Source organism: Odontesthes bonariensis, chromosome 10, assembly GCF_027942865.1.
Source record: "Odontesthes bonariensis isolate fOdoBon6 chromosome 10, fOdoBon6.hap1, whole genome shotgun sequence".
Taxonomy (NCBI): Eukaryota; Metazoa; Chordata; class Actinopteri; order Atheriniformes; family Atherinopsidae; genus Odontesthes; species Odontesthes bonariensis.
The window spans coordinates 34,946,183-34,965,453 of record NC_134515.1 but is presented as its reverse complement, the minus strand read 5'-3'; the positions used below and the strand labels follow the sequence as shown (position 1 = coordinate 34,965,453).

Sequence of the window (19,271 nt, the reverse complement as noted above, 5' to 3'; positions counted from 1 at the left end):
AAACACACAAAGACTGGCCATGGTTTAGAGGGAAAGCTCTGGGTGACAGATTGAGACGTACAGGGGAAAATAAGCAGAAAACAAAGTGAAGAAAAGAGAACTTTTCCAGGCAGGAAGACCAATATAAAAATCTTTTGTCAGCATCAGCGGGTTGCAGTCCTGTCTGCCATTCAGGTTAGAAAAAGCCCCGTACAGTACAACAGAGATTTTCAGCCACAATCAATAGGCTGCTACTGACGGATGGAGTGTTCAGAAGGGTAACAATGACAAGTCACATGACCAGAGGATGGGGATCATTTCAGCCCTCTCTTCCTTTCTGACCAGTTGACCAGTCTTTCTCACAATGTTTTTGGATTTGGACAGACATGATATCATGTCATTTTCACTACGGAATGGGCCTCAACACAGGCCAACAGTTATTGAGAGATTTATTTTAATTTCACTTGAAGGGCTAATGCCTTCCCTATGAATTCAATGTTGTAGTAAAGCCTCTGAGTGCAATTAAATTCTACACAGAAGGGATCCACAAAGTCTCTGTTCCGTGATTTAGTCAAAATATTTGATAAGTTCTCAGCAGTACATCACTTAGAGCTCACCAAGCAAGCATTTGAGTAAGGCCAGTTACTGCTGGCAAAAAGCTAAAACCTTGCCTCTGAAGTCTGTTCAAACAAATCATATCCATGGTGGTTTTTGCATCTTCTACTACGTTGTTTCAGAGAATCTGATCACATCAGTATACAAGTAGGGCTGGTCGAGTTAACTCGTTATTATCACGTTAACTTGTTGATTATTTAACGCCGATAAATATTTTATTTTATTGTTTTGTTTTTTTTTATTTAAAAAAAATAATAATTTATTTTGGGCTATTGTGCCTTTAATGGATAGGAAAGTTCAGAGAGACAGGAAGCAGAGAGAGGAGGAACAACACGCAGCACAGGGCCCTCCGATGCGGGACTCAAACCGCGGCCCGCTGCAGCGAGGACTATAGCCTCTTGTACACGGGGCGCCTACTCAACCGACTACGCCACCAACCACCTCTGTTTTATTATTTATTTTATTTTGTAAAAGTCTGCTGCTGTCTGCTGCGGAAACGGAAAAGAAAGTAATCGGCGGATCCACCAAACCTGGAGAAGGGTACGGAACTTTTACTCGGCCATTTTCATTTTAAAGTTCTTCCAGACGGCGGAGTCGACAGAACCAAAGTCATCTGTAAACACAGCCAAGTTGAATTGTCTTCTCAGCGTAGTAGTTCCAGTCTAAAATATCACTTAAAGGCAAAACACACAACTGATAGCAGCAAGTCATTCAAGGAAACAGACAGTGGAGCGAGGCTTCTACATAAAAACTACAGAAAGATGCTGATGTTAAAAGTGTGCTTGCACAACAAATGTTATGGCACTTTCATTCATATGGCAGCACATTTAAAATAAAACTAAATGCTAAAGGCTATACACTACTTTTGAATTCATTTTTGGATTTTGCGTACAAATGCGATTAATCGTGATTAATCAGGGAAATCATGCGATTAATTATATTAAAAATGTTAATCGTTGCCCAGCCCTATATACAAGATATAGTGTTTTCCACATCCCACTTTTTCTTTTCCTTTTTTTAAATGGAGGAAGCTGGTCTCCGTAAAAAAAAAAACATATCACAAAGATCATGTAACTGGCAATCAAAGCGTTTTTTTAAATCATCATCTTTTAACAGCCAGTGATGATGGCATGAGATTTTGATAATCACGCTTTATGTTTTGTGATCATTTATCAGAGCAGCATGTTAAATAATGGATTAAGCAACACCAACTGAAGCGTAGTATTAAAAAGTATTATAAATGAAAGATTCAGTATTGATATCCAATCAGTCTTATTACTTGTGATAAACCATTCCATTAAGGAAGTCCAGAAAATAATCATCTTATAGTTGCCAAAAAATAAATAAAAAATGTCTCTGCACATGTGTTAGAAACCTGAAAACCCTAAAACAATAAACAGAAACATCATCTCAAGGGTGCATCACTTAATTCATGCTGACAAACTGAAGACAAAAAACAGTTCAAACTAAAGCTGAAATGAACCTATTTTTGTGTGCACCTCAGTCAAGAACATATACTTGGACAATATGACCCCATGGAAACCACATGCAGACATTTGAACAAAATCAAGGGGTCAACTAAAGACAACAAATTCAGAGGATCCAAGACATTTTACCATTAGCAATAGGCCGAGAGAACCTTCAGGAACAGAATATGAGGAGCATACAAATATGCCATTTCAGCTCCATAAATAATGAATACCTCATTGCGACTGAACTCTATATTCTGAGAACATCTCAGCTGCCTTGACTATAAGGAAATGCATGCAGAAATATAACCAGACAGTGGGGCACTGCTCCGGTTACATACCTACAGCACAATGCAAACACACATACACGGTGTGTAAAATAACTGGAGAATATTCAACCCCCTGATGGTGTGTGTGTTTTCAGAGTAAGGCAGCCAGGAGGAAATTACCAGAAGAAAAGTAGGTCCATAAATGTCATACAGAGATATACAGTGATGGAGAAACTGAGTGAGTGACAAAAACGGGCAGGGAGGAGGCTCACTATTCCATTCATTTCTGAACAGATACTGACCTTGTTCTGACATTCGATAAGCAAATTGTGTGTGCACTGACTGATGGGATGGTAACTATTTACAAATATTCATGTTGATAGTATGACTATGTTTGTGTGAGAGCGAGATGACACATCTACAGTAATATCTATTGCTGAACATAGGGCTGGGCGATATGGACCAAAAGTCATATCTCGATATATTTAGGTTGAATATCGATATACGATATATATCCCGATATTTTTTCCGCAAAGTGAGAGCTGTGATATGAAATGCTCAGTCAAAGTCAAAGCCAAATACGAGTAGTTTTATTAAAAACTCACTATAAAATGTAAACATAACTGTATAACACACTGTATAACAAAGCTCCGTAAGGTGCACATCTAAATAAAAAAAATATCTTAAATAAAATTAGCCTATAAAATAAAATAGGGCAGCATTTATGTATAAAGAGAAAACAAAATAAAGTGCTCAGTTTAAGAAAAACGTTTTTAAACATCAGCTTGAGATTACCTGTTTCTTTTTGTTAACTTAATAGCTTATCTGAACGGTCTCAACCAGTTGCACAAAGTAACTTGTTTGGAGACTGTTTTCAAGCTGTTTTCAATCTCCCAGTCTTGCATGAAGTGAACTGTCACGCTCATATAAGGTTCGCACGTCCTGCTTGACCACATATCGCTGGTCAACGCAAAATGGGTGACGTTAGCGAGCCGGTCCGCAACGTTCTGTCTGACTTCACTATACGTTTGCGGCAGTGCTTCTCGTGCAAAATAGTTGCGACTGGGAAGCTCGTATCTCGGGTCCAGCTTTTTAATTAGCTCTTTGAACCCAACCTGTTGGCAATGTGAAAGGACACCGCCTTTGTTATTGCACGCCACTTGTCGCTTTTCTTCTCATACGGCACACAGCGGGAAAATGAAGCTTGCAGTGAGCTTTGTTTTGGGGCTGGAGCTTTGTCAGGTTGGGGACGGCTTGTGCCTGTGGCTGCTGCAGCACACAGTTTCACACACTCTTCATATTGCACTTTGTGCCACGTTTTTAAGTGATAAAAAAGATTCGTAGTGCTTCCACCACTGGCTGCAATGTGCTTATGGCACTCCCTACATATAGCTTGGTTTTGTTGCTCGTCTGACAATTTGTATCCGAACCATCTCCAAATAACTGAGCCACTGCTTTTTCTTTTACCAACCAAGGGGCTCTCCTCCGTACGCTCCGCAGACGTTGTTGCCTTCTCCATGTTTGTTTAAGAGTGCCGGAGTGTCCCTCCCCTTCCCCCCTCTGTGCATGAAAGAGGAGGGGCGGAGCCAGAGTGAGGGAAGCAGTGCAGAGAGCACCGATCAACGGCTTGCCTGAAGCAAGTATTACAGCGCAAATTTGAACTATATCGATATATGCGATATAGTCTAATTCCATAAAAATATATCGATATATCTTAAATATCGATATATCGCCCAGCCCTAGCTGAACATATAAATCATATTTGCTGAGTCTGGTTTTTCAGCAGGAATTAGAAAAGGTAAGAATAATCTTTTTCCTCTTTTTTTAACACGAACAAAAACTTGCCTATTTTGATACAATACAAATCAAGTTCTGCATTTTGATCACAGAAATTCGACACTGAAGTCGGAAAAATGTGTTTGTGTATGTGTGTCAATTGCTTATTGGTACGTGTGTATGGTCTATAACACCATCATACTGTGGCTGTAGGGACTCTACGAGCTCAGAGACAAAGATTGCAAATTAAAATCATGTTTGTGAGGTCTGTGCAGATAGCCTGTATGCACCTTGAGATTCAGCAACAGAAGTGGGAAGTATAAGTGCCTCATTATAAAATATACACTATGACTCTGTGTTGTTCTCCATTTCTTTCTGCTTATTTATGTGGAATCTAAATCTAATTTTACAAGTCCGAGAGTTCACCAGGATGTGCATAGGAAGAGCTCCTTACAACGTCTGCATTCATTAAACCGTGTACACTAATATATATATATATATATATATATACATAGAGACAGAGACAGAGATAGAGAGAGAGAGAGAGAGAGAGAGATAGAAATATCTATATAGATATATGAACAATTTTGAGCAAACATTTTGAAACAGCAACATCTTTCACTGTGGATCAATATAGCTTTTTCACAATATTTGTCAGCTGATTTTAATTCATTTTATTTTATGTGGTTATACATCTATAACTAAAGAATATCTTTAAAACAAACTTATGATGCAGCAAAATAAATTCCCTTTGGGCATTTATAAAGTATCATTGAATAGAAATTAGGGCTGTGTATATATATATTTGTGTGTATTTGTAAATATTTGTGTGTACATTTATTTTTTTACTGAAGCTATTTGACAGACATTCATTAATTAAAGGAGAACTCCGGGGCATTTGAAGCGCAATCCCATTGCTAGAGGTTGTCAAATACTGATAGTAGGACACAGAGAGGTGCAAATCTGCGCTCCCTGTGTGGAGATCGCGCTGTTCGCGCAGCCTGTCATGCGAGGCTAATACGTGGTGGCTAGGGGCAACTGCTAACCCTTCCACGTAAAACAACAACTTGCACACTGCAGAAACGTCACACCACTTTATAAACCATCCGACAATAAAGTCACAAGCCTTACCATCAAAACCATATGCATGGTTCTTACATTACTGGCATGGGGACGTTACAAAACAACTTTATAAACAGCATGAAACTCACCGGTTAGTTGTACGCTCGCGCATGTGAAAGCCCAAAAGAGTCAATGGATGATACTCCCATATACAAAGCAATTATCTTCTCTAGAAAAACTGCGTTCAAGTATTTAAAACATTACAACAATATTACTGGGCTTGTGCCAACAACTCTTCATCAGTGTATTCTGGTTCAAAAAGATAACCCCGACCATCAAACTCGTCAAACTCTTCCATTCCAACATCAGAATCTGACGAACTATCCATCTCGAAATTGCTTCCAATAAAATCCCGAGGGTTCTTATCTCCCGCAGCTGAATAATGGGCGAAGCTGCGCTCCTTCCAGCAGTCATGTGACACGTCATGACATCACGGCGAAAATGGGTGTTGAAACGAGTCAGCTGTTCGATAGGAAACAATAACAAACATGGCAATGTGTAGTTCGGTTCCCGAGGGACGTTTTTGGTGGACCAAAAGACAATTTTGGAATACTATAGTGTATGACTTCGGCGATCAATTAATTTGTGCGCACGCCTGTGGAACACGGAAGCTGAGAAAGGTAAGTGCGCTGTTTTTGAAATCTCAAAATGTATCATGTCTGTGCTAGCTAATGGTATGGTTAGCCCCTGGGTTGAATTGTATTGCTACTGACACCCCGGCCAATTCGGTCAAAAGTATTTTGATACACGTTAAGAGCCTCAGGAAAGGTTAAAAGCTTGCCCGATAGAGCCCGCTTTCATGGAAATCAGCGCAATCGGACAACTTTGCGCAGCGGGCATGAAAATTTCTCGCGTTTTTCCCTTTGGCAAACTTTCCTTGGTCTCCAACAGATGGGATATGTTTGTAAAAATGCCGGAATTCTCCTTTAAGATTTCTTTGCATGACAGACTTGACACCAGTAACTTTTAGAAAGAAATACTAAGGCACATCATGCAGTTCAAACCAGTTCAGTATTAAAAGTTGCACAAAAATTTAATTTGGTCTGATGTAGTAGGAATTTTACTGGAACCTTGACATAAAAGTGACCAGGGTTCTCATTCATGGAGATGACATGTTCATTTGCCGTCAGTTAAAAGGAAAGAAGTGTATGTTTAAAAGAGGCTTAAGTAACACCCTCTAAAGTGATGGAAACACAATTGTGTGCATTTGTGTGGGAGTGAGACAGAAAAGAGGTGAGGCTTTCAGTGACCTTTATCACCCATCTGTTATATCCATCAGCAACTTGGTACCAAGCATGCGTGGGTTCCAGCCAGTGCCAATGCGTATGTTTTTGTGTCTACTTTGAGCAACAACATAGACTGAATTATCGCCATGGAAACAAAACCTTCAAAGGCCAGACTGTACAGAGTAATTTATGCATTTAAGTCATACAGCTGTTGAGATAATTTTGTATTAGCTGGGCCTCTCACTATTAAGAAAACAGACTGAGAAAATACTTCAAATGAAAACTGAAGGAAAAAAAAACTCCCTTTTAACAGGAAGAAACCTCTGGCAGAACCAGACTCAGGGAGGGTGGCCATCTGCCTCGCCCAGCTGGGGTTTGAGAGGACAGAAAAGAGGGGACAACAAACACCGTATTGGTTGTGAGATTTATGGAATTGCAAGAAATAAAATAAACATTAAAAGAGTGCATCTACAACTATTTACAAAGGCGAGGCATTTTAAAATGGCATACCTCTCAGATACATTCTCTCTACAATGAAACCAGATGTAGGATCCTGAATCAAACCTCATGCAGTGCAGAAACACTCTTCATGTGCAGCATGGTCTGTTGGTGCTGTGTGTCTGTCTTTAACCCTGACCTCAACACATGAACATGCTTCAGGAGAAAATTAAAGCATCACAAGAGTTTTTTTTCACAACAAACCTCTGTCTGAGTGCTGCACATGCACAACTATGCATGTCAATTCAGTGTCAAGCTTCAGAGGCTGACGGCTCCAGAAGTACCCAAAACATGTCAAGAGACAAGACGGGGTGATGTTACAGGACCTAACAAGAATAAAACTGCATATTTGTATGTACTGATTTTTAAACATATGATGTATGTGATGAGGAAAAAAAAAAAAAAGTTCTTGTTTATCTGTAATAATTTACTTTTTCTGATTTATAGAGTTTTTGAAGAATTTGAATGTGGCATATGTGTAAAATCAATACATGTGCAACCTAATACACATTTGATGTATTACAGTGCCGTGTATAGAAAGACTGCAGAGAACATTTGGAAAGACTGCAAACTTCAAAGACTTTGGTGTGAAACTTGCTAAACAGACCAAACATTTTTACTTGTTTCCATGTTAGTCTGAAACCGAAGTGAGGCGCTACCTGAAGCTTCTGCCGTGAGGCAGAGATGATTATGATAAGGTTAGAACTTAAGTTTCCATCTCTGATAAATTACATAATGCTGTAGTAATGCTGTGTATTTCTTATTAGTTATGACCCAGAGCACTAAAATACTTTTCTATTTTATATCCTCAGTGTCCTCTGATTGACAGTCTCCACAGAGCAGAGAGTGAAATGATCGTGATGGTATTCTTTTCATTCATTTCAACCTGCATGTCGGTACCCTCGCTCACTGGGAAAGAACAGCAGAGCTAATGGGATATTATGCACTGATAGCAACAGTAAGGCTAACTCTGCATTCATCTGTCATCCTGTACTCTTTTCTGAGCTCTCTCCAGCAGTAAAATCCAACCTAATGTTTCTTCTTGTCCCGTGTCTGCCTTCTTCTCTTCCTCATCTCTTATATTAGCATTATCTGAGGTCTCTTTGCTGCATTGGCCATAGACTTTACAAGTCGTGTACAAGTCTTTTCATGGTCCAGCACCAAAGTGCATCTCTGACATGTTAGATCCACATGAACCAACTGGGACTCTGAGAACCTCAGGGAGGGGTCTCCTGCTGGGGCCCAGAGTCAGGACTAAACAAGCTGAGGCTGTGTTTTAGTTTTATGCTCCTAACATCTGGAAAACGTCTTCCAGATATATTCAGCTGTGCATATGACACCTGAAAGTATTTTATCTGCACTCTTCGCTTTTAATTTAATTAATTAATGATTATTTTAGGTTTTATGGAATGATTTTATTGCCTTCTTGGGATTTTATGTAGCTGTAAAGCCTTTTGTACGAATTGTGCTCTACAAATAAACATTGTTTTATTCATTTATTCTGTTCTTTTTAAAACTGGATATGTCATGACAACAATGTCCTTGTTCTTTTTCTCCTTTTTTTAAATTTATTATGGCGAAAGTGTGTTTTTATCCAGTAGCCAGCATGCAGCTTGGTACCATCAAGCAAAAATGTTTCATGCTGGGCAGGAAGCCGAAGTTCTGAAATGCCATATCACAGCCTCTGGATGCTCCAGGGTACTTTCAGGCCTGGAAAGCATATAGTTTTAAGGTTCAAAACTTCTCTTGTATTACTTTAAATCTCATTTTATGGATGTTGACGCCTTCTTGCAAAGAAATAATGAGTTTTGGACATCTACATATTCAGCCGCGGGGATGTGGAATGCCTCTACTTTGACGATAAGCTTGTTGACCTTCTAACCAACTCAGGGTCAAAAACAAATTCCAAGACCCCTTAGATTTTGAATAGGAGCATCTGGACTTTCTTTTTTTTGGTTTCTGAAGCGTTTCCCCTTTCATCAGAAAGGCTTCTTTAGTTCTAACTACACTGCTTAAAAAAAGTAAAGGGAACACCTAAACAACACAATGTAACTCCAAGTCAATCCCACTTGGGTTGAAATCAACCTGTCCAGTTAGGAAGCAACACTGACTGTGAATCAGTTCCACCTGCTGTTGTGCAAATGGAACAGACAACAGGTGGAAATGAGAGGCAGTTAGCAACATAAACCCTATAAAGGAGTGGTTCTGCAGGTGGTGACCACAGAGCATTTCTCTGTTCTCATCCTTTCTGGCTGATGTTATGGTCACTTTTGCATTTTGTCAGTGCTCTCTCCCCTAGAGGCAGCATGAGGCGGTGTCTACAACCCATAGAAGGTGCTCAGGTAGTGCAGCTCATCCAGGATGGCACATCAATGCGAGCTGTGGCCATAAGGTTTGCTGTGTCTCTCAGCACAGTGTGCAGAGCATGGAGGAGATACCAGGAGACCGGCCAGTACACCAGGAGGCGTGGAGGGGGCCGTAGGTGGGCAGCAAACCAGCAGCAGGAGCGCTGCATCCTCCTTTGTGCAAGGAGGAACAGGAGGAGCGCTTCCAGAGCCCTGCAGAATGACCTCCAGCAGGCCACTAATATGCATGTTTCTGCTCAAACTGTCAGAAACAGACACCATGAGGGTGGTATGAGGGCCCGACGTCCACAGGTGGGGCTTGTGCTTACAGCCCAACACCGTGCAGGGCGATTGGCATTTGCCAGAGAACACCAAGATTGGAAGATTCGCCAGTGGCGCCCTGTGCTCTTCACGGATCTCCCTTCATATCACTGCGTGCAGCCACCTGACGACAGCCACACCTGTTATGGTGTTTGCTGCTCGGAAGCAGGGGACTGCTCAGTCTGCACGGTCTGCACGGTCTGCACAGCAGGCAGTGATACGAAGGGAGAGAGAATAGCGCCAAGCGATTGTGAGGTCTGACTTTTTCTAGATGAACGATTTTGTGATGCAAATGTATTACTCTGTTGAACGCATATTGTTTTGAGAAGCAAGACACTTTATTTTTGTGGCCCCAGCCAACTAGCCGGACTACCTTCGTCAACGCCAAAACGAGGCTGGAACTCGGCTCACAGGACACAGCATGAAAATGTTCATAAATGATATTGCTAGTATGGGATGTCATACAGCTTCATGTCAAAAGAGGCAAACTATCCCTTTAAGAATTGCAAGTGTTAACTATGAAGTCTAACCTGTCCATTTCAATGCTATTTAAACTGAAGTTTAGGGGTTTTATTACACATCACTGACACACCACTCCCCGGGCGCTGTGATTGGCTGCTCACCGCTCCAGTGTATGGTATCAGTCTCTGAGTGTGTGAGCTTGTGCATTTGCATGTGTGTTTTCAATAGGTGCCAACCTGGATGGGTTAAAAGCGGAGGACAAATTTTGTGTATTCCCTGAAACATGATAATAAATCTGATCTTAATTCAAATTAAATTATAGGAATGGCTGAAGAATAAAAACAGTCATTAGTAGCACTGCAATTAAGGTTCATTTTGCATTAGCTTAAGTTTCTGACCTTCTATATACAGTCCATGTTATCTTCTTTTCTCCTGATAAACAAGAGTAATAATTACCACAGTAATATGGGGATTCTGCATACGGCCTGGCCCCAAAGTCATGGACAAAATGTCAGTGGAGTTCATTCAAACACTGTGGACTTGTAAAATACTTAGTGTCAGCTAAACATTGACTCAAAGTGGGAGAAGGGAGTGGGAATTGTTGCAAAGTGCAAAGCAAACACACAGACTCCTACTATGACAAAGGTTTCTAAAGAGCTTATCAAAAAACTTTGAAGGGTGTAGAGAGCTTGAAAGGCACTAGATAAAGTCTTTCAAATAGCTTGTAAACAGAAATAACATTTCTAGTCTTTATACAATTCTCATTTGGCACCAAAAGGGTAAGCTTTCCATTAACCAGAAACTCCATTACCCCATCATCATTGAATCAGTTAGTTGTCCACTTAGACGATCAAGGCATAATTCAGTCAGGCAGCCACTGAGTAACTCATTAGTCAACCTGTACAAAAAAAAAAAAATCCAGTCAGTCGCTTCAGCCCCAACAGCCAGCAGGGGCATAGATGCTGGAGCTCAGTGGAGTGGCCAACAATCTGAGCACCACTTAATCCAGTCAGACACAAATCTGCCTCATGCATGACGATTAACCCCTTTCCCCTCAAGGAAGCAATCCTGGGGAAACACAGTATGGATCAGCCCAGGCAAAGGTCACTCCTGGACCATGCTAGTGTCATCCTATAAACACTACTGAGCTGCTTCCAGTCACCACACACGGACATAATACTCACCTTAAAACCAACAGGAATACAATGCCTAGCTCTGACAGACATATAAATTGATAATAAATCACCCTTTAACCTTCATTTATCAAAGTTTAGACATTAACACAGTCAAGGGACTGAGAGTAAGATAAAATAATGGATCAATCCTACTGAAAAACAACTGACAAATCATCAGAAGTACAACAACTCTTCAACACTAGGGACTATTTTAGGGCTTTTTAGAGTATTTTCTAATATTGTTGTTATACTTTTTATGGCTGTGCTGTTTTTGTTATCACACAACTCTGGATAAGACCAAATTCATGCCAAAATAAACAGATAGAAATCACCTGAAAGCGTCACATTTCTGAAGCTGAAAACATTTCACGTTCCACAGCGATTTCATTCACAACTGAATTGTTTCTCTTGCCTGTAGTCTAAATCAGCTCCTTACAGGCTGAATATGTATTTCAGCATGTTCTGCTGGTGCCTCACAAAGGTACATCTACATGTTATAACATTTTGCTGCCCCTCAGGGCAGTTTCATAACCATGTGAGACTGGTTATGAGACCAGTCTTATAACCACATTTGTGGGATGTTCTTGGTTACGTTAGCACTGTTTTTGTTCCTTTAGCTCCGTTGTGCTTTGGAGAAGACGGAAATCAAAGTGGACAAAGACCTGCTTTATGATAGTCTTGAGAAAATGAAGATTGTCCAGTGCAGCTGTTGTCTTACGAGTCGTTCACCTTTGCTTCTTTGTTCTTTATAGTTACACTTCTTCCTCTTTGTTACGAAATGGGCTGTTGTCAGCCTTTCCTGGCTCCAGTTGGTTCTAACCAACTGTCAACCAATCAGCATTCGGTATGCTAAGTGTCATCACTGGAACCTGAGTGTTGTTAGCTTTTTTGGAGGACAGCAAGTCTGTGTGTCCATTGAAAAAAAAATGGCCATCTGCGAGAGTTGAGAACACAGCAGACAATTACCTCCATTAAAGGTCCCATGGCAAGCTTTTCTGTGTTTTCTGGCTAATCAGCAATGTTTAAATGGGGCCTTATCAATTTAAACACCACCCAAAGCTTTAAAAAAAAAAAAAAAGGAGCTATACACATGTTTTGGTACAACTTTGGACTTTTGGATGTAACTGAATGGATACATTTTTTGCTTCTAAAACTTAACAGACTGAACTTGTACAAAAGAACCACTCACATCAGGGACTGTGGGCAGGGATACGGATAACAACATAACCAACCAAAAAGTTAGGACCACAATGTCTAAAAATCCAGAGCCAGGAAAGCATCTAGTTTGTTGAATAAAGGAGTCAACAATGGAAAAAACTGAGCGCAAAACCATGAGCTTAGTATTCCTCTTATTTTCCTGCAGTTTATGCTTGAATGTCACCATTTGCGTTGATGAACGCTTACCAATGTGCCATATGGAGCTGTATTCACAGGTGCCATTTTCAGCTGAATTTAAAAAACTATGTTTGCATCTACATTTATAAATATTTTAGATTGTTTAATATGACAACCTGGTTTAAAGGTCCTGCTGGAGACAGGGAGTATAAATCCCTGTTGTTTAAAACAGTGTTTATCGAACAGACTGTTGATATCAATTTGCAAGGAAAATAAGAAAAACACTGATCTGTAAACCTGAAGGCAGCCATGTTTTTCTGTTCTCTATTTATCATACATGTATGATAAAACAAAGACAAATTTTCCAACAACACCCCCCTCCCGCCCTTCCAAGGTACAATGAATAAAGCGCAAGGGCTGAGCAAATGCAGGACCAAACTATAGTGTGGTACAAGAGGGTACAAACTTTTTAAGGTTTTGCATCTGTAACTAGAAATGCACTCAGAGAGTGCAGACCTCCGCCAGTGAAGCTTTGTTTTATAAGCGCATTTTTTTTATCCACCCATATATTGTAGTGAATGGTCTGAAACGATTAAGGTCGTAATCCACCACGTCCGAGAGAAAGCGATGCGTCTGCTTAAACTTGTGCATAGATTCAGCTGGCTCGTGTTCCGATTGAAAAGGTTTACAAAGTTAAGATGCTATCTTTCAGATGCGACTTCTCAGAAACGGCAAAGACGGCTTTCACACTGCGACCCGCTACCTTAGCGGGTCCAAATTGCGGACCTCCTTGTCTCCCCAGTTGGCCATATTAAAAAATGTCTCCAACTTGATGTAGGCTAAAACAGAGTAAAACTTGTCCTCACCTGTCGCTGTTGTTCTGAATCAGCTGTCCATTCTGTCTTTTAAACTCCTCACGCCACGCCCACGTCCGACCCGCTTCGATTGTGTTCACATTAAACTCGGCTCGGCAAAAAGACTAGGGTCCGACGCGGGTCGAAAGGCGAGTCGAGTTGACGCGGCACCCCGGGTCGGCAGTGTGAACACAACAGCGGACACGCTAAATTTGCAAATTAAACGCGGGTTATTCGGCAGTGTGAAAGGGGCTACTGTTTACCTTCCCCCCTGCGCAGTTAGTGTAAGCTTCCCCCCTGCGCACACCCTCCCTCCCCTCCCTCAACGACAACGAAACAACCAAGCCCCGCCACCTTGTGGCAGGTCGCAAGATTGCAGCACGAACAGACGAACATCCAGACAAACATCCAGACATCCAGACAAACCAACAGACAAACTCGGGCGATCACATAACCTCCTTGGCGGAGGTAATTAGCACAACTACTTTCACTGCATATTATATTATCCAAAATTATATGGTTATGTTTACAATGAAATTTTGAGGGTCATTTTTTGTCTAGAAATGGGGAAGTTTCTGTTCACACATGTACCAATGTCGTCACATTAGTCACAAATGTCTATCAAACTATTTCACCAATAACAGCGCAGTTGATTTTCTTATTTGAAAAAAAAAGAAGACATTTTGTAGCATGAAAATGTTGACATAGTGAATTTTTCAATTGGCATCATAAATGAAGTCAAAATACACATCAGCAATACTCTGCAGAACACACCATTTGTCAACAGTTGTACACAAGTGCTTAAGACCAACCAATTACTTCAGTGTGAACAGCCACAGGAAGAGCTTTGCAGGCTTATCGTTCAAAGCTGATTGAAGTGTTTTCTGTGCAAAGATTGATTTGAATGCAAGACAGATTGTATGCAAGGTGATTTCCTATGATGTATACATGTACAAACATACAATTATTAAACAGCGATCTCTTTGAGAAATCTTAAATAACTGTCCAAAATCTGCAACTAAAGCAAATGCAAATGAGCCTTTTGAGAAAAATAAGTACATTCAATTAAATATGCAACAAGAAAATACTTGCAGCCTGAAACAGCCAGCTGTGGCCATATTTTCTTTTATCATTTCATTTCAGACAATGACAAAGACACACTTATGCCTACGTCATAGTCAGTCAAAGAGGGATGCATCAAGTGGAGGTTTTTCCCTGAAACCAATCGGGTTGATTTTTGCTGGTTCTAACTGTATTTCTCTCTAATATCTATTACTTGCATCATACACAAATATTTTGTAACAATTGTTTAATGTAAAATTAAAGATATGTTAATAGTAAACATGATGTATCAAGTAACTGCAACACTGCATGAGGGTGCCAAGACTTTGCTTACAGACTCTTGCTTAAACAACAAAGTGGAAGTGATTGGGAAGATTCCTGCCTGTAGTGAAACCATAAAAATTCATTACAGTACCAATTACTGTAAAGGAAAGTGTGTAAATAAAAGAATAAGATGTACATTAGCTTAGCCTATCCATGTGGCCTTCAGATTAGCTCAAGAACAGTGCGTAGAGAGCTTCATGGAATGGGTTTCCATGGCCGAGCAGCTGCATCCAAGCCATACATCACCAAGTGCAATGCAAAGCGTCGAATGCAGCGGTGTAAAGCACGCCGCCACTGGGATCAGAGCAGTGGAGACGTGTTCTCTGGAGTGACCAATCAGGCTTCTCCATCTGGTAATCTGATGGAGGAGTCAGGGTTTGGTGGTTGCCAGGGGAACGGTACTTGTCTGACTGCATTGTGCCAAGTGTAAGGTTTGGTGGAGGGGGGATTATGGTGTGGGGTTGTTCTTCAGGATCTGGGCTTGGCCCCTTAGTTCCAGTGAAAGGAACTCTGAATGCTTCAGCATACCAAGAGATTTTGGACCATTTCATGCTCCCAACTTTGTGGAAACAGTTTGGGGATGGCCCCTTCCTGTTCCAACATGACTGCGCACCAGTGCACAAAGCAAGGTCCATAAAGACATGGATGAGCCAGTTTGGTGTAGAAGAACCTGACTGGCCTGCACAGAGTCCTGACATCAACCCGATAGAACACCTTTGGGATGAATTAGAGCGGAGACTATTAGCCAGGCTTTCTGTCCAACATCTGTGTATGACCTCACAAATGCGCTTCTGGAATAATGTTCAAAAATTCCCATAAACACTCCTAAACCTTGTGGAAAGCTTGCCCAGAAGAGTTGAAGCTGTTATAGCTGCAAAGGGTGGGCCGACGTCATATTAAACCCTCTGGATTAAGGATGGGATTTAAGTCTATATGCGTGTAAAGGCAGAAGAGACAATACTTTTGGCGATATAGTGTGTATATATGTATTGCTAGATATATACACTCTGAATAAATGCTTATAATTCAAATAAACAAAATGTCAGAATTAATTGCAAGCTTTATATTTTCTTCAGTCACAGTGAAGATTTGCCACTCTGAAGACATGTAAATGCTTATGTTTGGCTATGATGTCACAGTTGATCAGATTATTATACAGTTGATAAGTTTCTTAAACTGGACCAGCGTGGAGCTGAATATATATGACCCTGACTGGCTGGCCTCCAGTCATGGCCAATCAAGCAAGGGATTCACATAATTATCCAAATAAAATGGTGCACAGTAAAATTTAGCACAATGTTCTAAGATCCAAAGACTGCAAACTTATCTTTACCATGTAAAATCACTTTATTCAAAATTAATCAACAACTATGGACTTCACGTTACAGATACAGTTATTTCAATAGTTGTTGAACTGGTCTTTTTTTAAATGCCAAACATCCAGTGATTTCTCTACAGGATCTCTACAGGAAAGGAACATGCAAGAAGAGAAAGGGTGACAAGAACTGACCGAAAAAAATTCCCAAGACTCAGCAGACACCAGAGACTCCAGAAATAGAGAGACCCACCCCAACCAGAGGAGAGAGGAAGAGGATGAAGAGGAAAAGGGGATTAACAGACAGGCTGTCCTTCCTCCCCTGGCCTTCTGCCGTGCATATGGCCAGGTCAGGGTAAAATTGGAGTTATTCTGGAGCAGAATGGAGAGAAGGTAAGCAGGTCCTCACAAAAGGATTTATGGTGGGAGACCTCCTGTCCCCTTGCAAAAGGTTGATGGTGGAGAGGAGTACTATAGGAAATCTGCAAAGAACTTAACTACTTAGGTGTCATGCAGTAGAAGTTTATATATGATATATAGAATTCTGTGTTTTTGTCATTTTGAGGCCTGTTGGAATTTTCAAACATTTCAAAGTATGATATAACTAACAAGTATGCCAATACGTTCACTACTGAATATGCAATTTTTTTTGTGTTTTGATTGTCAAAACTGTGAAAATATAATGGACTTTTCAATCTAAGGTCATTAGATTAGACCTCATGTCATGTTCAGTCTAAACAATATTCAAAATCCCAAAAACATGTAGTTTACATGTAGTAATGGAGAAGCTGAACAAGAAGAATGGGCAGTTTGACCTTGAATCGTGTGAGAGGTTTAAGGTGCTCTCACCGGCAAAGTTACGCATCTGGACTAATAACAGCAGAAAATATACAGAAAATATTGTTTATTGGATAGTACATTGCAAAAGCAAAGGATTGGTAATATTTAAAAAGATACTGGTGGGAGTCTTTGTAAAGGTCTAAATAGCTAATGTTTCTGAGCAAGAGAAGACCACAGCTTTAAGGGCTCAACAGAGCTTTGTGTGCTCTCCACTGGTGCCTTGCAAACACCCAACTGGGTGTTATAGCATTTTGCTGCCACTTGGTGTCTGCGTAATAAATATGTGAAACAATCTGAGCTGCGGGTGGCTCTTGGTTGCGTTAGCACTGTTGTTGGTTTAGGTTTGCTCTGATGTGGAAAAGACAGAAGTCAAAGTGTTAAATAATGAAGAGTGCAACTGTTGCCTGAGCTTTTCATCTGTGGTTTCATGTTTATAAACCATAAACCATGTTTATGGTTTTTGGCGTTTCATCCTCTTTGATGCAAAATTGGTTGTTGTTGGCCCCTCACAACTCCAGCAGAAGTTCAACGAGCAGAGTAGAACATTAAATTAAATTCAAAACGGTGTCAGCATTTATATGATTACATTTTTTAATCACAATAAATTGACTTTGTTAAAAAATCTGAGTAAAACATCTAACATTACCTAAGTAAAATGAGAACTAAGCAAGCAGAAACTCTCTTAACAGTTTCTTCAGAGATGTTGCCATGGAAACACACCACGTGTACAGTATACTTGCTGCTGGAAGCAGATCTGTGTAACTTCAAGAGTCACTCCTTCAGGTGGAGGACCTTAGCTCAAACCTCTTTGCCAGAAAGCTTCCACCCCTGCTGAAGGGCTCATGAGCAAGGTGCTGAATTTGTATCTAATACAGGACTGCTGCTCTGAATTCCTAATCCCACCCTGATCTCTGAGCTGCCTGTGGCAGGTGGCAACAGAAAGGAACGCGTAAAACCGAAATGCTGGGAAAACTTTTTAAAAGGAGGCTGTTACTGTTTGTTTTAGGATCATCTCACGATGCTCAGTAACTGCAAATCGTTGCTTCAGCTCTACAAAACATCCTTAAAAATATGCAAAACAATTATACTAACACAGACAAATACATTGATAAAACTAGATCAGAAATGTGTGTAAATATAGAGGTTGTGTAGCCTAATCATTGCCAAACAAGTCGGAATTATTTACAGATCGTATTATACCCTGATCAGATAAGTGGTTCATTTAGTTTGAGCTTAACAAAGACATTTTCATTTGTCACAATAAAGGTTACAGGTCAGTGAAAAGCCAGCCGGCACCAGATTGTGAGAAAACAATGCTCCAGTGCCTTGATCACTGAACTAAGAGAGAGAAATATTGTGAGCTGATCCATAAACTGGCCAAAGAAAATACATTCTAGCAGCTGGTCTATCCAAGTTTTCCGTGAATGAAAGGACAGTCAGATCATTTCACAAGCAGACGCATTCTGGCTGAAACAGGAAGATGCCTCAATTTCAGTGCTCGGTACCGATTGTTCCTCGATGCGAGTGCTTGGTCATTCAGCAGCAACCACCCATCCACCCAGCCGCACAAAGACACACACACACACACGCACACGCGCGCTCCTCCAACACGCGCGCACGCAAGGGCAAAACAGAACAATGTGTGTCTGCGGGAGCATGCTGGCCTACTGCACTCTGCATTACACCAAGAACACGCTCATGAATAATAATAACTATAATCACGCTTGCCGCAGAACCGAGAGGCCCGGTGAACCTACACAATGACCCCCGCGCAGCACAGCTCTGAGGGGCAGGTTCAGTGTCTGACAGAGTCCCCTCATTTCAACCACCAGCAGCAACCAAATACAACTCACTATCATCAACAACCAAACAAATGCAAAGTGGGATTCCGCGACAACAACCTACGTTTATCATACCTCTCGCGATTTTGTCGATATCCATGATTGATCAGAGCACCTGTCAGCTGAGCCCCGCGGCACGAGCGGACCGCAGCGGAGCGCAGACACGGTGCCTCGTGCCAATTAGTTAATGGCATGCAATAGGCAAGGCGGAGAAAATACCGAGCACGAGCCAAACACTCCGGAATAGGCTGATAAATAAATGATAATGGCATGCCGAGAACGCCTTCTTACCTTCACTTCTGTCAGACCGCAAAACGTGAACGTCGACCACCGCCGTCTTCTTCTGTGCTGTCGGGGTTTGGATTTTTCGCTTAATAATTCGCCTTCAGCTTTTCTGTAATATTTATTTTAAAGTGACAGTATATCCTGCTCTATAGAAGCAG

The 19,271-nt window shown here is 40.9% G+C and overlaps 1 protein-coding gene across 1 annotated transcript in view; it reads right to left on the bottom strand.

The window, feature by feature from the left end:
• Positions 1–19,271, bottom strand: part of LOC142390035 (nucleolar protein 4-like) — a 104,406-nt gene extending 85,135 nt beyond the window's left edge. The window contains exon 1 of the mRNA XM_075475357.1: positions 19,120–19,271. The gene's annotated coding sequence lies outside the window, so the exon portion shown is untranslated. The remainder of the gene's footprint in view (positions 1–19,119) is intronic.